Source organism: Pipistrellus kuhlii, unplaced genomic scaffold (genome assembly GCF_014108245.1).
Source record: "Pipistrellus kuhlii isolate mPipKuh1 unplaced genomic scaffold, mPipKuh1.p scaffold_m20_p_2, whole genome shotgun sequence".
In the NCBI taxonomy this organism is placed as follows: Eukaryota; Metazoa; Chordata; class Mammalia; order Chiroptera; family Vespertilionidae; genus Pipistrellus; species Pipistrellus kuhlii.
The window spans coordinates 146,831,329-146,854,466 of record NW_023425515.1 but is presented as its reverse complement, the minus strand read 5'-3'; the positions used below and the strand labels follow the sequence as shown (position 1 = coordinate 146,854,466).

The 23,138-nt window shown below is 35.1% G+C and overlaps 1 protein-coding gene across 1 annotated transcript in view; it reads right to left on the bottom strand.

Annotated features, from left to right (window-relative positions):
• Positions 1-23,138, bottom strand: part of NEGR1 (neuronal growth regulator 1) — an 842,061-nt gene that overhangs the window by 274,089 nt on the left and 544,834 nt on the right. The gene's annotated exons all lie outside the window — the stretch shown is intronic.

Here is a 23,138-nt window from a genome sequence, read left to right as displayed (position 1 = left end):
TTTTTTTTTTAAATATATTTAATTGATTTTTTACAGAGAGGAAGAGAGAGGGAGAGCTAGAAACATCGATGAAAGAGAAACATCGACCAGCTGCCTACTGCACACTCCCCACTGGGGATGTGCCCGCAACCAATGTACATGCCCTTGACCGGAATTGAACCTGGGACCCTCCAGTCCGCAGACTGACGCTTTATCCACTGAGCCAAACCGGTTTCGGCCATAGTCTATTTTTTGAGGGTGGAAAATCAAAATCAATATCACTAAAATTATCAAAATTCTTTATTTTTTTATTTATTCCTACTTGATCTACAAAGGATGAGGTATTTAAATAAAAATTTCTCCAAGCATCAATAAATTTATAAATATTTCTTACGACTTAGTACAGATGATCTTCAAGTTAACGATGTTTCAACTTTCAACTTTTCAACTTTATGATGGTGCAAAAGCAATACTCGGTCATACTTCGAATTTTAACTTTTGATATTTTCCTGGACTAGCGATATTCAGTACAATACTCTCTCATGATGCCAGGCAATGGCAGCAAGATGATTTTGCCCAACTGTAGGCCAATGTTAAGTGTCCCAAGCCCATTTAAGTAGCACATTTGAAGTTCTTGTTTCATCTTAGAAACACATGTAAATTAGATATAATTTCAGTGGCCTTCAAAATAACTCATCTTCTCTTTCATAGTTTCCATTTCTTTGGCATTTTCATGTATATTTTGGAAACATTCTTATCTTAGTTTTACCATCTAGGCCAGGGGTCGGCAACCTGCGGCTCCGAGCCGCATGCGGCTCTTTTGAACGTTTGCTGCGGCTCCCAGCAGGGCCGACAGCAGGGGGCGGGCGGGGAGCTGTGTCACTTACCTCTAATACTAAATTTTGTTGTTGGTTAAGCATGGGAGACAGGTTTTTTTGTAAGATGTACACTGTAGGAAATTTGTGACTATTATATAAAATTTTTTTAAATAAATAAATTAATTAAATTATTATTTACATTTTTAAATTTAATTTACTTAATTTAATTTACAGAATATTGGGGGGCCTGATGAATTATTTTTATGGCATGCATGGCTCACTAATTAATTTACAAAATATTGGGGGCCTGATGAATTGTGTTTTTTTTTTTAAAGGTGACTTGTTGAGGCGGGTGCAGGGGCGGGGTGGGGAGGGAGCAGCCGCACTCACCGGCGCTCTCTTTCCGTTTGCTCAGGAGGCGCGGACCCCCCCACGCTGAGGCGCTTCTCCTCCTCTGCGAGCCCCCTGTCCCGTCCCGGCCCAGTGCTGGGCTCGGGGATGCCCGCGGGCATGTTGAGCATCGACAACACCCTGGCTGCTGCGCAGCCGCAGCCGCGCTGCAAGGATGCGGTGCTGCTGGTGTGCTGGTGGCTCCGGACCAGCTGCCCCTGTCGTCTTCCCGGAGCTGCACGGGGACTTGCTCTACAACGCCATACGCCGTTGGCACTACGGCCAAACAAGGGGTGAGGATATCTGTAAGGCTGTCCTGGACTATTTAAGTGCCAAAAAAATAAACACCAACCACCTGGTCTCAGTGGCTACTGATGGGGCACCGAGCATGAGAGGAGCACAGAAGGGCTTTGTGGCTCTACTGCAGAAAGCTCTGGGTAGAACGCTGCTCTCATTTCATTGCATCCTGCACCAAGAGGCATTGTGTGCTCAAACATTTCCCCCGGAATGCACAAAAGTGATGGATGTGGTCATTCAGATTGTTAATAAGATAATGGCAGAGGGTTTAAACCACTGCCAGTTCCGTTTGCTATTGGATGAGGTGGAAAGCATATATTCTGACCTCCTGCTCCACAACAAGGTCCGGTGGCTGTCCAGAGGCGAGGTGCTAAAACGCTTTGTCGCATCTTTGGAAGAAGTAAAAACTTTTCTGGCCAGCAAAGAGCTCACCTTTCCTGAGCTGGAACAACAAGAGTGGCTGGAAAAATTACATTTTATGGTAGACATGACAGCACATCTAAACACACTAAATACAACCCTTCAGGGGAAAGGAGGCACAGCCCTGCACATGCTGGAGGAGATTTTGGCATTCGAGTGCAAGTTGACAGTGTTTGTCAAAGATTTACAGAGAGGTACACTGTCTCACTTTCCCTCTTTGAGAGAGTTCAAACAAAGTCATGATAAGATAAATTTGTAATATTTGAAGTCTGCAATCACCACAATGCAAAGTTCGTTTGGGAAACGATTCTGTGAGTTCAGAGAGGAAAAAACCACATTATCCTTCCCTGTCACTCCCCTGGCGATCGATCCATTCCTATTGAATATGACTGCATTTGCAGGTGTAAGTCAACCTGATCTTGAGATGGAACTGGCCGATATAGCCGACAAAGATATATGGGTGTCCAAGTTCAAATGCTTGGCCGCTACTCTTGAGGATGTTGCCCATCAGAAGGCCATTCTGGCTCAGAATCACAAATGGAGTGATATTGAAAACCTTCCCAAACAGGACAAACTTGTGTTCGAAACATGGAATGCCATCCCCAACACTTATATAAACATGAAAAAGTATGCATTTGGAGTCCTGTCGATCTTCGGCTCCACATACGTATGTGAGCAGGTCTTCTCCAACATGAACTATATTAAGAACAAACATCAATCACGCCTCACAGATGATAACTTGCAAGCCTGTGTGAAAATGAAGGTAAAGTCTTACAGCCCTGATGTGCAGACACTGTGCACTGAGGTTCAGAAGCAAAAATCCCATTAAACAGGTAAATTAAATATTTTAATTAGCTATTAATTTGCAAAAATATATTTTACATTATTAAGTGGAAAAGTCCTTTTTTTCTTCAGATTGATAGCTAACTGCACAATCCGGTATATAGCATTAAGGTAAGAAACAATATATGCAGTGTTATATTTGTTTTAAATGTCGCAATGGTTTTGCGGCTCCCAGGTTTTTTTTTTCCTTCGAAAACGAGTCCAAGTGGCTCTTTATGTCTTAAAAGTTGCCGACCCCTGATCTAGGCAATTACCCCTAAACAATATATTGTTTTGTTTAATTTATTTTTGAATTTTACTTAAACAATGTCATGTTATATGTATTTTTCCATTTCCCTTTAACTTAATATTAAAATTTGAGATTCATCCAGATTGATTATAGATCTTAGATTTACTTTCATTTCTGTATAGAAGTTTATTATATGGTAAGTTTTGTGTTGATGAACATTTGGATTATTTTTTGTTCTGTTGGTAGTATAAAGTATGCCTCTACAAACATTCTTATATATGCTCTCTGATATATATATCTATATCTATCTATATCTATCAATATATATATATATATATATATATATATATATATATATATATATATATATATATATATATATATATTGGGTATAGTAATAATTAATGTCGTTTTCTAATTCTTTTTTAAATCGAATTTATTTAAACAATATAACAAAATTTAATCAACAATATAGTTGCCTTTGTTTTCTACTACTTGTGCCCAACGCTCAGGAAGCATTTTAATCCCTCTGTTGTAAAATTCTTGTGATTTTGATGCAAAAAATTCGGTCAATGCATTTTTGAGGCATTCTTCATTATTAAATTTTTTTCCAAGAAAGTTTTGCAAAGAACGAAACAAATGGTAATCGGAAGGGGCAATATCAGGAGAATATGCAGGTTGAGGGAGAACTTCCCATTCCAACTGGCGCAGTTTTTCAGCAGTGATTCTTGCAGTATGCGGTCGTGCGTTATCGTGGTGAAGAATTACGCCCTTCCGATTAATCAGCACGGGTTCTTTTTCTCTTAAAGCTTGGGCTAACCTTTCCAATTGGGCACTATACACTGCACTTGTAATGGTTTGGGTAGATGGTAAAAGTTCATAATGAATTCCTTTAAAATTCCACCAAACACACAACATCACTTTTTTCGCATGCAAGTCAGGTTTTGGCGTGGGCTGTGGAGCCTCATTTTTGTCCAACCATTGAGGCCGCCTTTTCAAATTAACATTCAGCACCCATTCTTCATCTCCGGTAACAATTTGCTCTAAAAACGGCAAACGGTTTTGATGAGAGAGGAGCGAACTGCAAATTGTGACTCTTTGATTACGGTTGTTGTTGGTCAACTCATGAGGAACCATTTTCCAAACTTTTGGACTTTGCCAAGTGCACGCAATTGATTGGAAATTGTTTTTTGTGAACAATTTAAAGTTGTCGCAAGCTCTTGTTGGGTAATTTGAGGATTTTGCACCAAAAGAGCTTGAAGAGCTTCTTGATCAAAATTGGACACACGGCCTCGACCACTCTTGTCATCTAACGAAAAATTTCCCTCGCGAAATTTCTCAAACCAATGCTGGCATTTTCTGGCGCTAACTGCATCTTGACCAAGATCACTACAGATGTTTTTTGCAGCCTCACTTGCTTTTCTTCCTAATTGGAACTCGTAAAGCATGCAGTGCCGAATATGCTCTTCATCCGCCATCTTCTTAGCCCTAGTTTTGCAACAAAAACCAAACCAAACACAAACTTTTTCAAGCAAAACTTGTTAATTGCACTTCACATGTTCTGTAGATACCACGTGTTTGAAGGTTATATCAATACAAGTCAACGCCAAGCAAGATTTTAAATGAATGTTTAAAAACGACATTAATTATTACTAGGCCCGATATAGATATATATATATATATATATATATATATATATATATATATATATATATATATGTGTGTGTGTGTGTGTGTGTGTGTGTGTGTGTGTGTGTGTGTGTGTGTGTGTATATATATATATATATATGTAAATGAATATACCTTGAAGAGAAAATGCTAGGCTGTAGGGTATGTACATGTTCAATTTACTAGGTGCTACTAAATTGCTTTGCTAAATTATTGTTTAAATTCACATTTCTTCAACAGTACTTAAAAGTTCTTTTTGTACTATATTCTCACAAAAAAATGTAATATTTTAAGATGCACAGTGTTCTTAAGCTATTCTTGTACAATGATATGATATTATAGTTTTAATTTGCATTTCCATAACAAACATGATATTGGACATCTTTATGTATAATTCAATAGATTTTCTTCTGCTATACAATATAGGTTTTCCTGGACTCTTTTTAAAAAGTAAATGTTTTTTATATTTTCTGTATATTTATTCTTTTAGGATTTATGTACTTTAATACCTTTCCCAATCTGTGTTTTTTTCTTTTTGCTCTCTTTCATAAAAACCTTAATTTTATTGTGGTGCAATATATGTCATTGCCTTAATAGTTTTCATTTTCCTGTGTAGTTTAAGGAAACTTTCCCTACCACTGGTTGGAAAGATAGTATCTTATATTATCTTTTAGAGATTTTAAAAATTTGACTTCTACAATTACTTCCTCAATTTATCTGAAATTAATTTTGCTTATGTTGTGAGGTAGAGTTTCCTTTCATTATCTTTTATTTTTTACTTTTGAAAACTAATTGCTCCAAAATGATTTATTTTTCCTTTTCTGCTTTATAATTTCTTCTCTTTTATATATCAGAATTCCATGTATAAATGGATCTGTTTAGGGACTCTCTTTTCTGCTCTAATGGTGCATTTATCTATTGTACTGATACCACGCATTTAAATCTCCATAAAGTTATATTGCATTTTAATATCTGTTAGGGTGTCATCTCTCCCAGACTTTTTTCTTTAGGCATTTCTCACATTATTAATATAAATTTTAGAAGTAATTTTGAAGTTTCATGAAAACTCAAGTTTAATTTTTTTATTTGAATTCTAATGAATCTGCATTTTGTTTGAGGGTAATGATATCTCCAAAACATCTCTGAGTATGCTATGCTTCTCCATTTAACTAGGTCTAGCTTAATGGATTTAAATAATTATATATATATATATATATATATATATATATATATATATATATATAAAATTTCATTAAATCTACCCTTAGTACATTTATATTTTGTTGATATTCTAAGTTTTATTTTCTCAACTGGATGTGCTCTTTTTTGTTACTTTATAGTAATATAATTTAATTTGGTATGCTGATTTTATATCTCTTAATCCTAATAAACTACTTACTTGTTAATTTATCAGTTCATGCTTTTAGGTTTTATATATAGAAAATGACATCATCTTGGAATAAGGTCAGTTTTAATTTGTTTTTTCAAATACTTTTACCTCTAATATTTTCCTATCCTGGCTATAAAAGTAATGAAAGAGGTCATCCTTTTTTTTTTTTATCTGATCTTAAAGAAAATGTATTTATATTTCATCTATGTGTATGACACTTGCTATAAGTTTTTACTGATGCCCTTTGTCAGCTAAATGTATTTCTTCTTAGCAAAGAGATTTTGTAGAACATTGATCAATGTGGATAGCATTTTATTCTTTCATAATACTTTAATTCCCTTTTCATTTCTTTTAAGCACTTCAACATCTTGTTAATATTCTATTTGCAATATTTCCAATCATTGTATTATGTGTATTTTACTCGGAAATTTGTTTGTATTTCTGCTGCTGGCTTGTTTTCTCTTTTGTGCACTAGATTTTTGTTTGTTTGTTTGTTTTGTTAAGAATTCATGTTTCTTAAATACCACTTATGAAAAATTGCGGCTTAGGTTTAAAATATTTTTGACAGAAAATATTACTTTTTCCTCTGTAGACATCTAAAGAGCCATACCCTAGTACCACTTTAAATTCAATTTTCTACTTGGCATTTCTAAGGGTCTTGAGTATAAATTCAGCCCAAATCCACATGAGTGAACCTTGTGATATGAAATTCTTGGAGCATCATTTTGTTTCCTATAATTTCTTTCTCTTGCCCCATTGCCCTGTATCAAGAGGAGGATAATCAGGTAGAGCTTTTGGTTTGTGTCCTGATTTACCCTTTTTCCCCTTTATGGGTTTGTGACACCCCTTTTTGTGTGTGGTAGAAATGTCTTCTGGTTTCATATGATTAACACATTTTCTTTCACAGCTGGCTTAGTGGGTGAGCATTGACCTATGTATGGATCAGGAGGTCACAGTTCCATCCCTGGTCATGGCATAAGCCTGAGTTGCAGGCTTGAACCCCAGTGTGGGGCTTGCAGGAGGCAGCCAATCAATAATTCTCTCTCATCATTGATGTCTCTCTCTCTCCCTTCCTCTATGAAGTCAATAAAAAATATATTTAAAGACAAAAAATAAATAAAACATTTCTCTGTTTTTCTATAGCCAATCATTTAATGTCTTTAAACATGTGTTATTTCTTCCTCTAGAGCACATGTGTCAAACACAAGGCCCGTGGGCCAAATCCGTCCCGCCAGGCCTTGCAATGTGGCCTGCACCGCGCTGTCATCACTGCACTCCGCTGCGTTTCCATCACAATGACAGTTTATGACTGTTCAGTAAACCATTCGGCCCACGATTTAGGCTGGATTTTAGATTTTGGCCCCTTCTCTGATTGAGTTTGACACCCCTACTCTAGAGCATATTTGCATATGTTCTTAGAGTTCCCCTCTCTCTTTCCGTGAAGAGTTCTAATCTGAGCTGATGCTTTGCAGTATATAGTTTGTAAATGTTCCACTCACTGTCTTTCTGATTTCTAGTTGGATGCATTTCTCAGGTCAAAACGCAGAGCGTGTTTATGGTCACAACTGTTCTCTCCCTTCTGGGTTTACCAGGGCAATTCAGATGGACTTTTCAGGATCAAATTGAGTTCCGTTTCTACCAGTAGTCTCTTGTACCTGAATAGTTGGGAGTCAATGGAAAGCTAATCCCCAACAGATCAGGTCCTAGTACTCTTCTCATCTTTTTCTTCCCACATATACAATTTTAAATTGTGGAAACATAGCTTTTGAAATGCAATGGACCAATGAATAAAGGAGGGTAAGTTGAAAGCAAGGGAATAATACTCAGAATGTCTTCAAATGCTACAACCATATACAGAGGGGAGATTATCCAGTGTTGTCTTTGGAATAGTCTGGACGTTTTTAAGCTAGAAGCAGGAAGACAGAGTTGTTTATTCCACAAGCTAAGCAGGATATAGCATTGTTTTATTTAATTTAGTGTGTGTGTGTGTGTGTGTGTGTGTGTGTGTGTGGATGTGTGTGTTACAATTCTCTGAGCTTTTTACTTTGTTGAAATTCACGTGAATACTACTGGCTGTGAATTACTTTTAAGTTTTGAAGGTTTTTCAACCATTGTGCCTTTTTCTTTGTTTTTAAGTCCTATTTTGTCAGGAAAGATTATGTCAGAGGTAGATGGTAAGATGCTATTTTGAATCCAATTGTATTTTTGAGTCAAATCATACCTATGAAGCCTCAAAGGCATGATATTCAGAGATTATTTCTTCATGAATGACAAAATTTGCAACTAAATTTAGTTAGTTATGCTTCATGTTGGAGGAAAAAGAGATCCATTACATCCTTACTCTTCTAAGAAAGCTTTCAATCATTGTTTCTGGACTATATTTTTTAAATAAATATATGAGGCAAACATTTCTATTATATACTGAGTATTTGAGTCTATATAATTGATTGTATTAGTCCAGTGAGACTAAGCTGTGGTATCAAATCAACCCGAACATGCAATGAGTCAACAAAAATGAAGGTTAAATGTTACTCACCTAATAGATCATAATATTTCATTTCAGTGAATGGTTAGGGGTAAAATGAGGTACAAGGGTAGGGACATTCTTCTTCATACAATTACTCAGGGCATCAACAAGATAAAAGTAGCTATGTTCACTTTAACGTGTAGCTCTCAATGTCAAACTATTGCTTACTATCCATTAGCTAGGAAGAGAAGCAAGCATGCAAGTGTGTATGGGGCTATTTTATAAGCCAAGTCTGGAAGAGGCCCAGTCATTTCTGCTCACATTTTGTTTGCTGGAAATCCATCACAGTGTCACAACTAACTGTTTGTTGGTTTATGTTTAATTTTAAATTACATTTTACATTCAACATTTTTTGTATTAATTTCCGGTGTGCAGCATTGTGGTTAGAAAATCACATATTTTACCAAGTAGTCTCCTCTGATATTTCAGGTATCCACCTGGCACAATACATAGTTACTACAATATTATTCATCTCATGCTGTACTTTATGTCCCTGTGACTATTTTGTGACTATCAATTTGTACTTCTTAATACCTTAAGCTTTTTACTCAGTTTCCCAATTCCCTTTCACTCTGATGGTCATCAGTTTGATCTCTGTATCTATGAGTATATTTCTATTTTGTGTATTCATTTGTGTTGCTCTTTAGATTCCACATTTAAGTGAAATCATATAGTATTTCTTTCTCTGTCTCACTTATTTCTTTTAGACTAATATCTGCTAGGTCCATCCATGTTGTCACAAATGGTAAAATTCCATTATTTTTTTAATGGCTGATTAATATCCCATTGTGTAAATGTACCACAACTCCTTTATTCACTGGTCCATTGATAAGCACTTGGGTTGCTTTCATATCTTGGCTATTGTAAATGACACTGCAATGAACTTAGGGTGCAAATATTCTATTGAATTAGTGTTTTGGGTTTCTTCAGATATATACCCAGAAGGTGAATCACTAGATCATAAGACAGTTCCATTTTTAATTTTTTGAGAAAACTTCATACTGTTTTCTACAGTGGCTGCACCAATCTACAGTCTCAACCATAGTGCATGAAGGTTCCCTTTTCTCCACATCCTCAACAATACTTGTAATTTGTGGACTTATAAATGAGAGCCATTTTGACAGGTGTGAGGTGATATCTCATTGTGGTTTTAATTTGCAATTCTCTGATAATTAGTGATGTTGAGCATCTTTTCATATGTCTACTGGCCATCTGGATGTCTTCTTTGGAGAATTATCTATTTAGTTCTTCTGCTGAGTTTTAAATTGGAGTGTGTATGTGTGTGTGTGTGTGTTGAGCCATAACCCACTACACACTATAGTCCAAGCATTGAGCAAAGAAAGGAGATAAAATATATATATATATTTGATAAACAACTTAAAATTTCTAACACACTGAAAAGTCTATAAAATTCTACCAGAGCACTTAAGTCTTAGTCACAGCTATGCAACTTGTCCCTTAAAGAATTCACAGATCACCAGATCATTCTATTTGGTAGGGAGCTATGCAGAACAGTTCATGAGAAGCTTTACCAATGACTGCATGTGCATGTGAACTGCACTGAGTCCAAAGTCTTTTTGACATTCACAGAGAAAAATAGAAGGATTTGCAAAACCAATAGGCTCACAAATATGACACAGCATTAACAACATAGCATTTGTAAACTTTAGCTCAGTACTGATGTACTTCATCCATACGACAATGTAAATCTAGTTGCACTAAATGCAGAAACATCCTCAGCATCGGTTCTAGGCTACAGAATGCTGATTTATTTGGTCTAGGAATAAGTATAATTTACTGGAGAAAAAATTAATGTGCATTAAGCTACTAGGGCCCATTGTATTATTTAAAGATTAGAAATTTTATCAAGTTCCTAACTCTAACTCTGAAACAACTGAGGAGAGGGCATAAGATATAAACTCCCACCAAACTACTGTTAAGTTGTTGATAAATATAATAGAACAAACCTCAAGGCAATAAGAGCATAACAATGAAACTTTGTTTTGCTTTATTTGTTTTCTTCTGGTTAAAAACACATTTTATTATATGTTGTGTTTAGAATATATTTTCATTTGTATGTGATAAGACATCAATATTACTATCAATATTAATAGTAAGTAGTATATGGTATTATTGTCAACATTTTAGAGAGACTTTTACACTTATTTTCCCTCAATTGAATTTTAACTTCCCGCCTACTCCCCACCCAATACACGTACATACACATTGTTTTCAATTTAGGAGTGTTAGGAGTATTGATAAAAGGCTTTATAAAAATGAAATTCTATCACAAAATTAAGTTAAATTTAAAGACATTATCTAAGAAATTCTCAGATATAAACTATCATTCATTACACAGAAATAAGGATATTGTTTCCACATTCCAGTCATTTATTGGTTTTTCTATTGCAACTATTTTTGCACATATATAAAATCCAGAGAAAGTATATGAAAAAAAAACACATTAGAAATCCTGTAGTATCAATATCCTTTCCAGTGTAATCATCATCATTATCTCTAGATAAATACAATTTGAATGAATGTTTTTTGATAAAATTGTTATATACAGGGAAAATGAATTCTGAATGCAGATTAATCTGGCTTTGAACCCCATTTTTTAATAACTAAACTTTCTTAGACAAATGACTTTTGCCTCATTAAGGCTCAATTGTCTATATGTTAAATAAATATAACTTTTTGGCAATCTAATGAATATAATATGAGTAAATTATGGTTTATTTTGACATAAGCAGGTGTTTAATAAGAACCACTAATTTAGTGATTACTATAGCAGTTCTCAAAGTGTCATGAGAGGATGTCACATGGTTTGTGGCATACTTTAAGAGAACTATTTATTTGTGTAGCAAACTATTTTAATTCTAAGTTTCCATTTGAATTTTCATTATCTCACTCATGTACAGAGGAGTTTCTCAGACACTACATGATGTGTGAAGATATCATTGCTCTGACTTGTAAATCTAATCTGCTTTTGTGTTTCTTTTAGTTATTTTTTAGTTGTAATTTAAAATGTAGAAAACAGGATGTAATCTATTTTGTCTTTTTTATTTTTAACTTTTAATTTTAAATATAGGGAGCATGAAGAGATGTAATGTATACAATCAAAAGTTATTTGGGAATCTGAATAATTTTTAGCTGTATAAAAGGGTAGTGAGATCAACAACTTGAGAAAGCTTGCTATAGTCTGAAACACAGGGTCCTGCACATAAAGTGATGCCGCTCCCAAAAGTGAGCTCTGAGTGTGTAAGGATGTTTCATGGAATGGACCATGACTGCATGGCAATAAAAACAGAGGACTGAATCTTAAACATGAAACAAAGATAGTGTTCTAAATAAAACATTATCATCTTTCATTTTAATGATAATACATAGAGCTGTTTAATATCCCCAGCAGAATGGGCTTTTTTGTTTGCTTCTTTATATTTGGTGTGTGTGTGTGTGTGTGTGTGTGTGTGTGTGTGTGTGTGTGTTTGCACTGCTGTTAACGTCACCGTGCAGCAGCAATCTGGCAGGCTGCCTGATTCTGACACCATTACATTCACTATTAAACTCAGCTCTTACTTCAGACAATATGTGAACAAACCAAGTTTGAGGGCAGCATTATTCCCAAGGATTGTTTATTGTGATTGTCTTATCTGTTCACTTAGTGTTCTAATTTCCTTGGTTCTTTCCTTTATTTCAGTGTCAACCATTCTGACAGCTAGCACCTATGTATATTCTGGTATTCAAATACTTCCTGCATCACACACAACAATCCTGTCTTATTATCCTTCAGATTACACACTCTCTTACATAAAGTCCCTGGAGTTTATAGAGGTGACTGGAAAGAATTACATTCCATTTTGTGTTTACATGGAGGTAGACTGATATAATAAAATAGCCTTCTGCCAAAAAATCAGGATGGCAGGATCCCATTCTGAGCACTCCTGTAAACTCTACGATCTAATTTACAAAGTTTTGTGAACACAAATGCATATATCCATAAGGTGAAGAAATTTGCATGATTTAACAACCATTAACTGTAGAATTCCGTGTCCTTATTTTATATTGATCGATTAATTCATTCATTCATCCATTCATTCACTCAACTGATAGAGCTTCATTAACAGGCACAGTGGTAGGGATTAGGAGTAAAAATAATCTGCACTAAACCTTTCATGTATTACTTTCATGTAATTACTCATACTCTCCACCTAATCATTTAAGAAATTGGCACACACAAAGCTTAATAACTTGACCAAGATCTCAGAATAATAAGTGGCAGAGCTTCAAAGCAAGAATGACCAGCTCCAGAGCTTGCCCCTGTAACCACTAAGCTACACTGTCTGAAGCACAAAGGTGAGTAAGAGGAATCACTCTATTAAAAAACTTCATAGGCCATAGAAGAAGGCAGACATATAGACATATAGGGTGATGTGATAAATGCTACAAACTAATATCTTTAGAAAGACTCTTGCCTTGTGCTAGTCACTTTGTTGTTTCAATATATTATAACATTTAATCCTCAGAACAAATTTTCAAGGTGGGTATAATTATCTCCATATATATATATATATATATAATTATCTCCAAATATATATATATATATATATATTCCCCTGAATATATATATGTATATATTCAGGGGAAGCAGGCCTAAGCCGTCAATCATACATCCCTCTAGGGCTCCCAGACCGTGAGAGGGTTCAGTAGAAACTGAGCCCCTAAGAAAATAACTAGTTTTCCAAAACTCCATGGTTAGTAAGTCATTGAGCTGGGATTAGAAAACATGTTGTGTGGTTCCAAATCTTCAATCATTCTCCATTGCATATATACAGTATAGTATTCCTACATTAAAATTCTCTAAAATTTATTTCTCCATTGTTGTACTTATTCTTTCCATGATATTAAAATTTAAAATATAAAAGAGTTTGCCCAAATTTGCCAACAATGCAACAAATTATCACCTTTATAAACAGCTGAAAGAATTCACACACACACACAAAAAGAATTGAGTTGCCTAGAATCATTAGATACTGAAGCTAAAACAGTTGCTTTATACTTTTGCTTCCTACCTCCTGAGAGTTGAATCTCTTCAATACCTAAATAAATAAAAAAAACTTGAATTTTTGGATCAGAGAAACACGTAAGTACCTCAGATTTAGGGGAGATAGTAGAGATGCTTGTCTCATTTTAGAAAAGGGGATTAATACCTAAGAGTTTAAGTTCATTGTCCAAAGTTTTATAATTAAACTAGAGGCTCGGTGCATAAAATTCATGCACAGGACGGGGGGTGTCTCTCAGCCGGCCTGCACCCTCTCCAATCTGGGATCCCTCTCAATTCAGGATGGCTGGCTCCTAACCACTTGCCTGTCTGCCTGCCAGATTGCCCCTAATCACTTCTATCTGCCATCATGATCATCCCCTAACTGCTCCCCTGCTGGCCCGATCACCCCCAACTGCTCTCCCCTGCCAGCCTGATCACCCCCAACTGCCTTCCCCTGCCAGAGCCTCCTCCATGCAAGGTGGCAGAGTTGCTGGGACAGGCCTCTTCCGCACCTCGTGGAATCATGGGACACCCAGGCCTCACTGTGTGGAGCAATCACTGGGCCATGCCAATGCTGTGCACATGGCCACCTTGTGGTGGCCATCTTGTGGTAACCATCTTGTGATGACATCGCACGTGGAGTGCAAGAACCACCTGGGCTTTTATTAGTATAGATGAGTTAAAAATAGAATTCAGACCTTCTATCTCATACTCCATTAACCAGTATGCTAACCTACCTGTTGGAGTGTCTGCCGCCTGGTGGTCAGTGCACGTCATAGTGAGTATTTGAGCAGTTTTAGGATATCATTAACATATTACGCTTTGATTGGTTGAATGGCTGACCAGATAGATGACCAGACACTTAACATATTAGGCTTTTATTAAATAAGATTATTATCACCTAGAAAATTTTATAGCATTTTACTCATTTGTTTATAAGAAAACATAATATAGACCAATTCAGCATAAAGAGTGGTTATTCAGTAATCTGTATATTAAAATGTTCCCAAGATGACTGAATAAAATTCATTGCTAGTTCTTATTATATGCATGTCTTCCAAAATTGGTTTAATATTATTATATATATGGGTAGAAATAAGGGGAAGAGAAGAGAGGGAAAATATAATGAGGAGGAGTACTAATGGGTAAGAAAGAGAAAATAACTATACTAATGAAAGAAGGAATGAGTAGGAACAGGCAAAGCAAGCTCAGAGGTTCAAAGGGAGTTTCCCCAAAATGTGGTCCCTTTTGTTCAAAATGTACCTACCACAACTCTTTTATATATTGCCTTCATCTCTACCATTCTATTCCCCTAATCACTCCACCTCCATTCTCTTCACACACATGCATGCATATACACAAAATATACAAATATGCACAAGAGCAGACCTAAGAACACCTGACAATTCCTGTGGATTCTAATGTTAAGGATATGGAAAAGACTCAAGATTAATTCAGTGTTGCTCCCATTCTGTGAATAGCTCTTAAGTGTTCAGTTAGAATGAATTCAGTTTCATAAATTATCATGCTTGATATACATGCTCACTGAGGAAATATGCTGATGAAGTTGAACTTAAGTAAATACAGGTTTATGAACTGTGTGTTTGTGCAAGGTTTGAACTTTCGATTAGCTTGAAGTATATATTCATAAGAAGCCATCCTGAATTTTTCAGACTTTGACACTTTGATATCTTACTAGAACATGAATCTAGATGAGTACACTATCAGAGAAGCACACATATAAATGGGAATATATATATATATATATATATATATATATATATATATTTCTAACTTCACTTCCTTTCTTTAATTTGGCATAGAATAGTTTTTAGTCCAGAGCATATCATTCTGTTAGAATTGTTTCTTACTGTTAACTAATGCCCAGACTCTATCATTCTATTAATTTATATATATATATATATATATATATATATATATATATATATATAGTATGATTTATATAAATATATATGTACATTTTCTAAGTGATAAATACCAACATAGAAAGAACTATAAACAAAACAAAATAAATATACTCACCTAGCAGTTTTGCTCACATATTAAAGCAAGAAAATTATTTAATCTTCCAATTTTAAAGAAGAGAAATAATAAAAATACATAGATATGGTTACTACAGATACATTTTGATGTTCTATGAGCAAAAGGGTGAAAAATAGACCTTTAACACTAGAACTCCTCTCAAAACCTAGATAAAAGTATGGAAGAATACATTTACGTTCAATTGCATAGTAGACTCATTAAGTAAAAATAGCCTTAGCACATTAGTCATTAATTGAAGTGTAAGTCTAAGATTTAAAACAAAGGATTAATTATGTCTTCTTCAATAGAATAAATCATGTATTCCTTAATTGAATGTTTAATAACACTTTTACTTCAACTGAGGGATTATATAAACTATAGAATTAAATCTATATCATAAAGTCCCAAGGTGAAAAGGTCTTACTCTTACATTTTTATGTTGTTTTATTGAGAAGAAAGCTTTTCTTTAAAATTACATTATCTGGTTAATTATCCATATGTTTGTGATATACATTGTTTAATATCTATAGGGATTTTTCTTCAAAAATTTTAGCTCTTCATATCTCCATTAACTGGATGTATTGTTTTTAATATTATCATTTTAATACTTTCCTTTGCCCTTGCCATGATAAAACGGAAGTCTTCCATGAGTGGAGAAAATAAAAAAACAAACAAACACACATTTAAATACATTTCTTTAATATTCAGATGCACCTCTGAATAGTTCTATCAGTTCAAAGTTATCCTTTGATTGAGAAGCACTGGATCTATGTCTGCCTATGAAAATTCATGAACTCCCATGTAATCTGGCCCCACCTTTCCCTACAGCAGCGTTTTTCAACCGCTGTTCCGCGGCACACTTGCCTGGTGTGCCGTAGGTGCAGACAAGACAAGAATTTTATAATTTTTCACTATTTTGTTTACTTAATATTTCATAATAAAGTAATTATAAAATACTTTCTTTGTGTTTATTTGATTCCTATTCAAGAGAATTACTTTATATATAGTCAATATAGGCACAGAGTTAAATTTTTTAACATTTTCTAATGGTGGTGTGCCTCGTGATTTTTTTCATGAAACAAGTGTGCCTTTGCCCAAAAAAGGTTGAAAAACACTGCCCTACAGTACCCACTCTTCTGCTTCCCTCTTTGGTTGTTCCAGCTCAGTGCAGTCTGACAGTACCAGCAGTGCCTTGTCCACTGATTTCTATGAGGCTAAGCAAATGCTACTGTTTCTGCTTGGGAGACTACTCTTCCCACCTTCCACTCCCCCAAATACACACTTTTAAAAATAACAAATATATTTCAAATTCAATTTTGTCCTTCAGACACTATCAGGTTCAAAGTATCTTACAAGCTTCCCATGATACCTCAAGGCTGTTTTTGGTGCCCTTCTGCTAGCCTTGAGCAACACCTTATGATTGGTTCATCAAAGTACGTGCCACATTGCATTACACCTATGTGTTTCTTTTTCTTTTTCTTTTCCTTTATTTGATGTGTACTTGAAGTCCAGTATCCTAGGCCCTATGACCTTGATGGTCTCATAGTAAACAATAAGTAAATAGATAAATAAATATATAAATATAGATTTGCTGAAGTAGTTCATTATTACTCTAGAATGACATATGAACTAGTACTTTATTTAGAAGACATCAATATGCATTATTTATGCCCTGAGTTCTTCCAAAGAAGTGTCAATTAGCCTATAAAGAAATACAAGATATAGGAGAGGAAGATAAATTTGAAGCAAATGGGAAGATGAAGTAAATGGAAAGTGATGTAGGGGCATAAAATGAAGCCAGAAATAGAAACTAAGGTGATAATTATAAATTCATATAAAACCATTTCCCTCTGGTCATGATAGTATCTTTACCATATTCAAACTCTAAATGCAGAGATTTTTCTCTTTATTTAAAAAAGATCTGTCTGTCACCTGCAATTTCTTCTGGTTTAAGTCTGACATGCTTCCCTAACTTGCCCAAAGTTTCAGAGACAACTTTATGAAAAGCTTAAGAAAAATGGTCATTTCCTTAGAAGCTTTGTCCTCCTCCTTCTTCTCCCAGTGGCCCCTAAATTCAGGCTTTGATATAATTGTACTAAGCTATCCTAATTGGTACATTATATTCCACATGTTTGGAGCTAGTTATATTGAAAGATAGAGTGTACATTTGCATGTATAAATATGCATCAGATGCAAAATAATGCACAAACATATTAATATGTCTGTGATTTATTATATAAAATCTTAGTTTACAGTGTACCCAAAAATATCTTCATTATTTGTCGATAGGAAGTATTAATTAATTTTATTTTAGTGGAAATTGTGTGCACAAAACTTTTCTCAAATCAAATAAAATGATCAATGCATAAATTTGACTGTCACGAGTGAAAACTGAAATGTCCAGACCTAATTTTATCTCAATCTGGTTTATGCTATAGTTTTTCTGCTTAATTAATAGTTTTAATTATTCATGTCTGTTTTGTTCTTAAAAAATCAAAGAAGTTATTAAATGCTTTAATTTCCCCAAACATCAATAGTCTTAACTGTTTAAAAAAAAATGGAATTAGTGTTCCCTCTCCTTGGGTGAAAGCACTATCTAAATATTAGTTACCTTTTTTGAATCAACCTGAACAATTTGGTAAAGAGAAATATCAGAAGTAAATTATTCAACATACTGATTTCATGTTTTTCTTGGAAAAAAAATTTGAAATTGTGGAGCAAACCTAATATCTTCTTCCTGTTTTGTCTAGTAGAATGATTTCCTTAAAGAATGCTAATCTTTTAAATAATTAATTTATTCAATGAGTATTTGGGGGTGTTTCCTCTGGACCAGGTGATGTTCTACATGATAGGAACACATCATTGTATTAAGGAAATGAAAATCCCTTACCACACACACACACACACACACACACACACAGAGAGAGAGAGAGAGAGAGAGAGAGAGAGAGAGAGAGAGAGAGAGGGAGGAGAGGGGAGAGATTGATTTTATTCAGTTGCCTAGATACCTCAGGCACTATAGGCTTTGTATTCTATTTAATCCTTACCCAAACCCTGAAATTTATGTGTTATCACCCTCAGTGTACAGAATTAGAAACAGACTCAGAAAAGTAAAGTGGTGACCCAAGGTCTCAAAGCCCAGACAACTATAGAACAGGGGTTTAAAAAAGCTATCTCTGAGTATAAGGCCCACATTTCTAAAACAGTTACCTTTAGTGGGAGAATACATCTAAACAGGGTGGAGAGCAACCAGCCCCTGACAAGATCAGAGCACCTTACCCCTTTGACTAATAGGATTCCTTAGAATGGAGGTCATTCATTCTTTGTGTGTATGTGTGTGTGTGAGTGTGAGTGTGTGTGTGTGTGTGTGTGTGTGTGTGTGTGTGTGTGTGTGTATGTGTTTAACAATAAAAATTATGGAACTACAATAAATACAGTATCCTCTAAGCTGCTTCTAGGGATGGAATACAAAGGCAAAAAAAATATATAAAATCTGTCCAACTCTAATCCATTACCTCCCTGTGGCTTAGCCTACTAACTGGTCCAACTTTTTTTCTCTCTTGTTACGTGTACGTGTATTAATCTTTTAAGGTCTAATTAAGATACTGCCATAATTCATTTTTTTATTATTTTAGTTTTTTTAAATTTTCGTGAAATATATACATATGTTAAGTGCATATTAAGTGCATATATGAAGATATTTTTATATATAATTATAATGAAATACAAATAAAGACAAAGAATAGTCACCTACAAAATCTGTAAATAACTCAAAATTAGCCATTTAATTAAATCAACTGACTAGTCCAATCTTTATAAAATATGTTAATTACACCAATCATTTCACCAAACAGCTGTCTAATTAAATTGAATAGAAATTCACATAAGAGTGGCAAATATGATATGTAAAATATGTTGTTATTTTTATTATTTGTATATGTTTTATAATACAGTAAATATAGCAGTATTAGATAAATAGTTAACATTGAACATTTCTAACTTGCAAAGAACCTAAATCTCTTTCTCAAATTGACTTAACACATAAGCTTATTAGAGCTTATAAAAAATTATTATATTTTATCTTGAACCCCATTTGAGAAAAAGGACAGAAGTTCTCTTCAAATTATTCACAAAGCGACTGTAGTTCTAGAAGCATAATCGATATTGATTAATAACGATGAGAAGGAGGGCTGCCTCGAACCTGGCACAATTCTATCCTCAGGGACTCTTGGGGCTGTCAAGGGATGAGCAGTTTTAAGCTGGTACCATAAGCCACTCTGCTCAATTTTGATCATTGACAAAATAGAGTTTGCTCAGTAGGATTTGGCTAATTTCCTTTGGGAAATCACCTCAGTAAAATCCTTAGATAGTGCTCAATTTTTGACTTATAGATTCATAAAATTAACACGTTTCAAACCTCCTCTGAACTAGGAACAAGTACACACATACACTCACACATTTACATGACTTACACATCATTGGTATGTGTGTGAATAACTATTCCAAACAAAGGCAAAATTTAGGTCTTGAGCAGAAGTCTGAACAGAACTCATCTCTTCTATTAAATACTGATTCAAAAGATATGAATGCAACTGATTAATCAGTATTATATACAATTCTTCATCGTACATTTAGGAAATGTAGGCTATTTTAAGAATAATTTTGAAAGGAGAAGACAAAATTGATTGAAATTATTAAAATTTCTGTTGGGTCCATTTTTTAGTGTGAGCTATGTTAATATTATGTGTGTACCACAACTTGCACTTAGGACTGACTATCATTTAACTGAAATTAGTTCTTTAAAAAATAGAAAAAGGTTTCCTGTGTTCTGATCTTAAAAAGCAAGCTCTTTTACTTTTTCCCCCCCAACTTTCCCATTTCCCTTCTTTAGTTAAAGTTGGTTAACAAAGTCTTCTTTCCTACCTGTCCTTAGGTGTCTGACATGCTACACGGCCCCTGAAGCACACTTTCCGGCTGATGAAATGTCTCCAGGCCCTGCTTCAAAGTTTCCTGCTCCCTTCCTGCGCTGGAAAACAATTACCCAGGGGCTTCTTGTGCTTCTGCATGTCTTGTGAGCAGAGGCACTGACAGCTTTTGTTCCCAGCTGTCTTTTCAGAAATGTGTGTAATAGTGAACAGTCTCCGAAGACAGAAGAGGTAGCTCTCCTTACTGAGCAAAGGGCAGGTTTGTTTACAGTCCAGTATAATAAAGATAATTGCTCCCTCTGTGGTAAAGGGCAGGTGTGCTTGCTGCCATTATAAAAAAAAAAAAGCAGCACACTGAGTTTCCTAAGCTCAGGGAACCTCAGCTATGACATAAACCCACTGAGCATGTAGGTGTCACCTAGCCCTCATTGTATCACCTTGAGCAGCGCCTGGGGGACTGCTGCAAGAAGATGACAGTACTCTGCCTACTGCTGTGGCTATGAGTAATAAACTGCCCTTTCTCTCTGTCTCCTGCCAGCATCCATGAAATGGTGGCAGGTCCTTCACTGTTCTCGGCTTCCTGTGTCCCTCAGTTTCTGTCCTTCTGTTTTATATAAGGATTCTCTTCTCCATCCAGATCCTGATGACTCATTGGTTGGTCAGTCATCTCTCAATTGTTCAACTCAGTTTCTCTCAAATCTCTGCCTCCTTAGTCTAAAGTCGCCCCTTGTGCAGAAAACACAGAAGAATCAAATTAAATAATAAGTGACAATGAACTAAAGTCAGGGGGTATAAAAAGGATAAGAAAGGAAGTGTAAGTACAAAGGAAAATCTGGATTATCCATGGAGGATGGGCAGTGAGAAGCCTTACAGTAGCTGGATGTTCAATGTCATCCCCACTGGAGACATCCCTCCTGGGTCATGGGTTTTGGAGTGGGATGCCTTGCTGGGCTGAGTGCCCTGCTAATTTGACAGTTTACTCCACCTTTTCACTTTTTTGTACTCAATGCTAAAAAATATTACTTCCTTAGCAGTTCTATTTCTTCCCGTCCTTCCTACCATTTCTAAAATAGAATCAGTAGACTAATAGTCAGATAAATATGGTTAGTGGTCATGATTTTTTACCTCCAATTTCAGAGAGTTCAGGGAGGATGAGCAATAACCCTTTACAACTGGAGTCCTGAGATTCAATGGCTACTTATTATAAATGCAGATCTGCAGGGTGTATATGCCAAGGATTTTGATTCAGTAGGGTTGGTATGGAAAAACATAAATTTTCCATTTTTAATGAGCTTCTTGGGTAAATCTAAAGTTTGTCTGCAGGACATATATGAAAAATTCTGCCCACAAATTGCCTCTTCATCTGGTGTTATGCACTTTTGCTCAGTCTCATGGAAATAGTTCAACCCCAAATGCATAGATTGGCCACTGACAAATCTTTCTTGATAGCAGTGATTTGCCCTGACAGATGCTCTACTGCCAGGGTTATTTAGACAGTTATTTTTGGCCCATGAAATATCTTTGCATGAAACTGAAAGGTACTATAGATGTTAATATGAAAAACTGCTTTGTTATAAATTTGGCATATATTTGGAAAATTTTCCTCTGATTTTTGGTATGATACTATATGAATTATTAGCAATAGCCATTAATAAGATGTATAAGTGGAATGAAAAAATTGAAAGCTATCACTTGTACCCACTTGGCAAAATACTAGTACCCACAAAGTACTTTATTTGAATTGGTTAAATAATGGAAAAATTTTTTAGAAAAATATTAAGGGGGTATTTTAAAAATTTAAGACTTTTGCATCCATCAGAGAGTGAGATCATGTGATACTTGTCTTTCTCTGATTGTTTTATTTTATTTAGCATAATATTCTCCAGATCCCTCCATGCTGTTTGAGGAGCAAAACAGACCTTAAGACATGGAAGCATGGAACAGACTGACTAATCTCAGAAGAAATGGGGGGCAAGGCAGGAAGAGATTAATCAAATAGTTCATATGCATATATGCATAACCCATCGACACAGAACAATTGTGCTGTTGAAGGCAAGGGAGCGGTACTGCAAGGTGGAGCAGTCAATGGGGGAAGAAAAAGGAACATCTGTAATCCTTTCAACAATAAAGATAAATTAAAAAAATATTTCAGTTATGGCTGTTGAAATCATAAGGAACAAAATAGGGTATTAATGAAAAAATTATTTTATATTTTGAGATGCAGTTAAAGAAAGGGCATGGCTAATGACATTGATAGTTCTGCAGATATTTTTTACTACACTAACTTCCTAATAATGATGTTGATGAGAAAATTTCTTTTTCTCCATATTTTTCAAATTAACTAACATAAGTAATAGGAGCAGCAGAGTAACTGCTTTCTTTGTTGAGTACTGACTTCATTTCCATCAGGTTTGATTAGGACTCTCACAGTTACATTGAATCAAAATAAGCTACAGGTGAAACCTACAAGAATGATGAAAATGGTGCCTGCAGGGCTTTAGATGTAGGGATACCACAGTTTTCAATGGCAGGGATTAGGGTGATATAGGAAATATTTCCATCTGC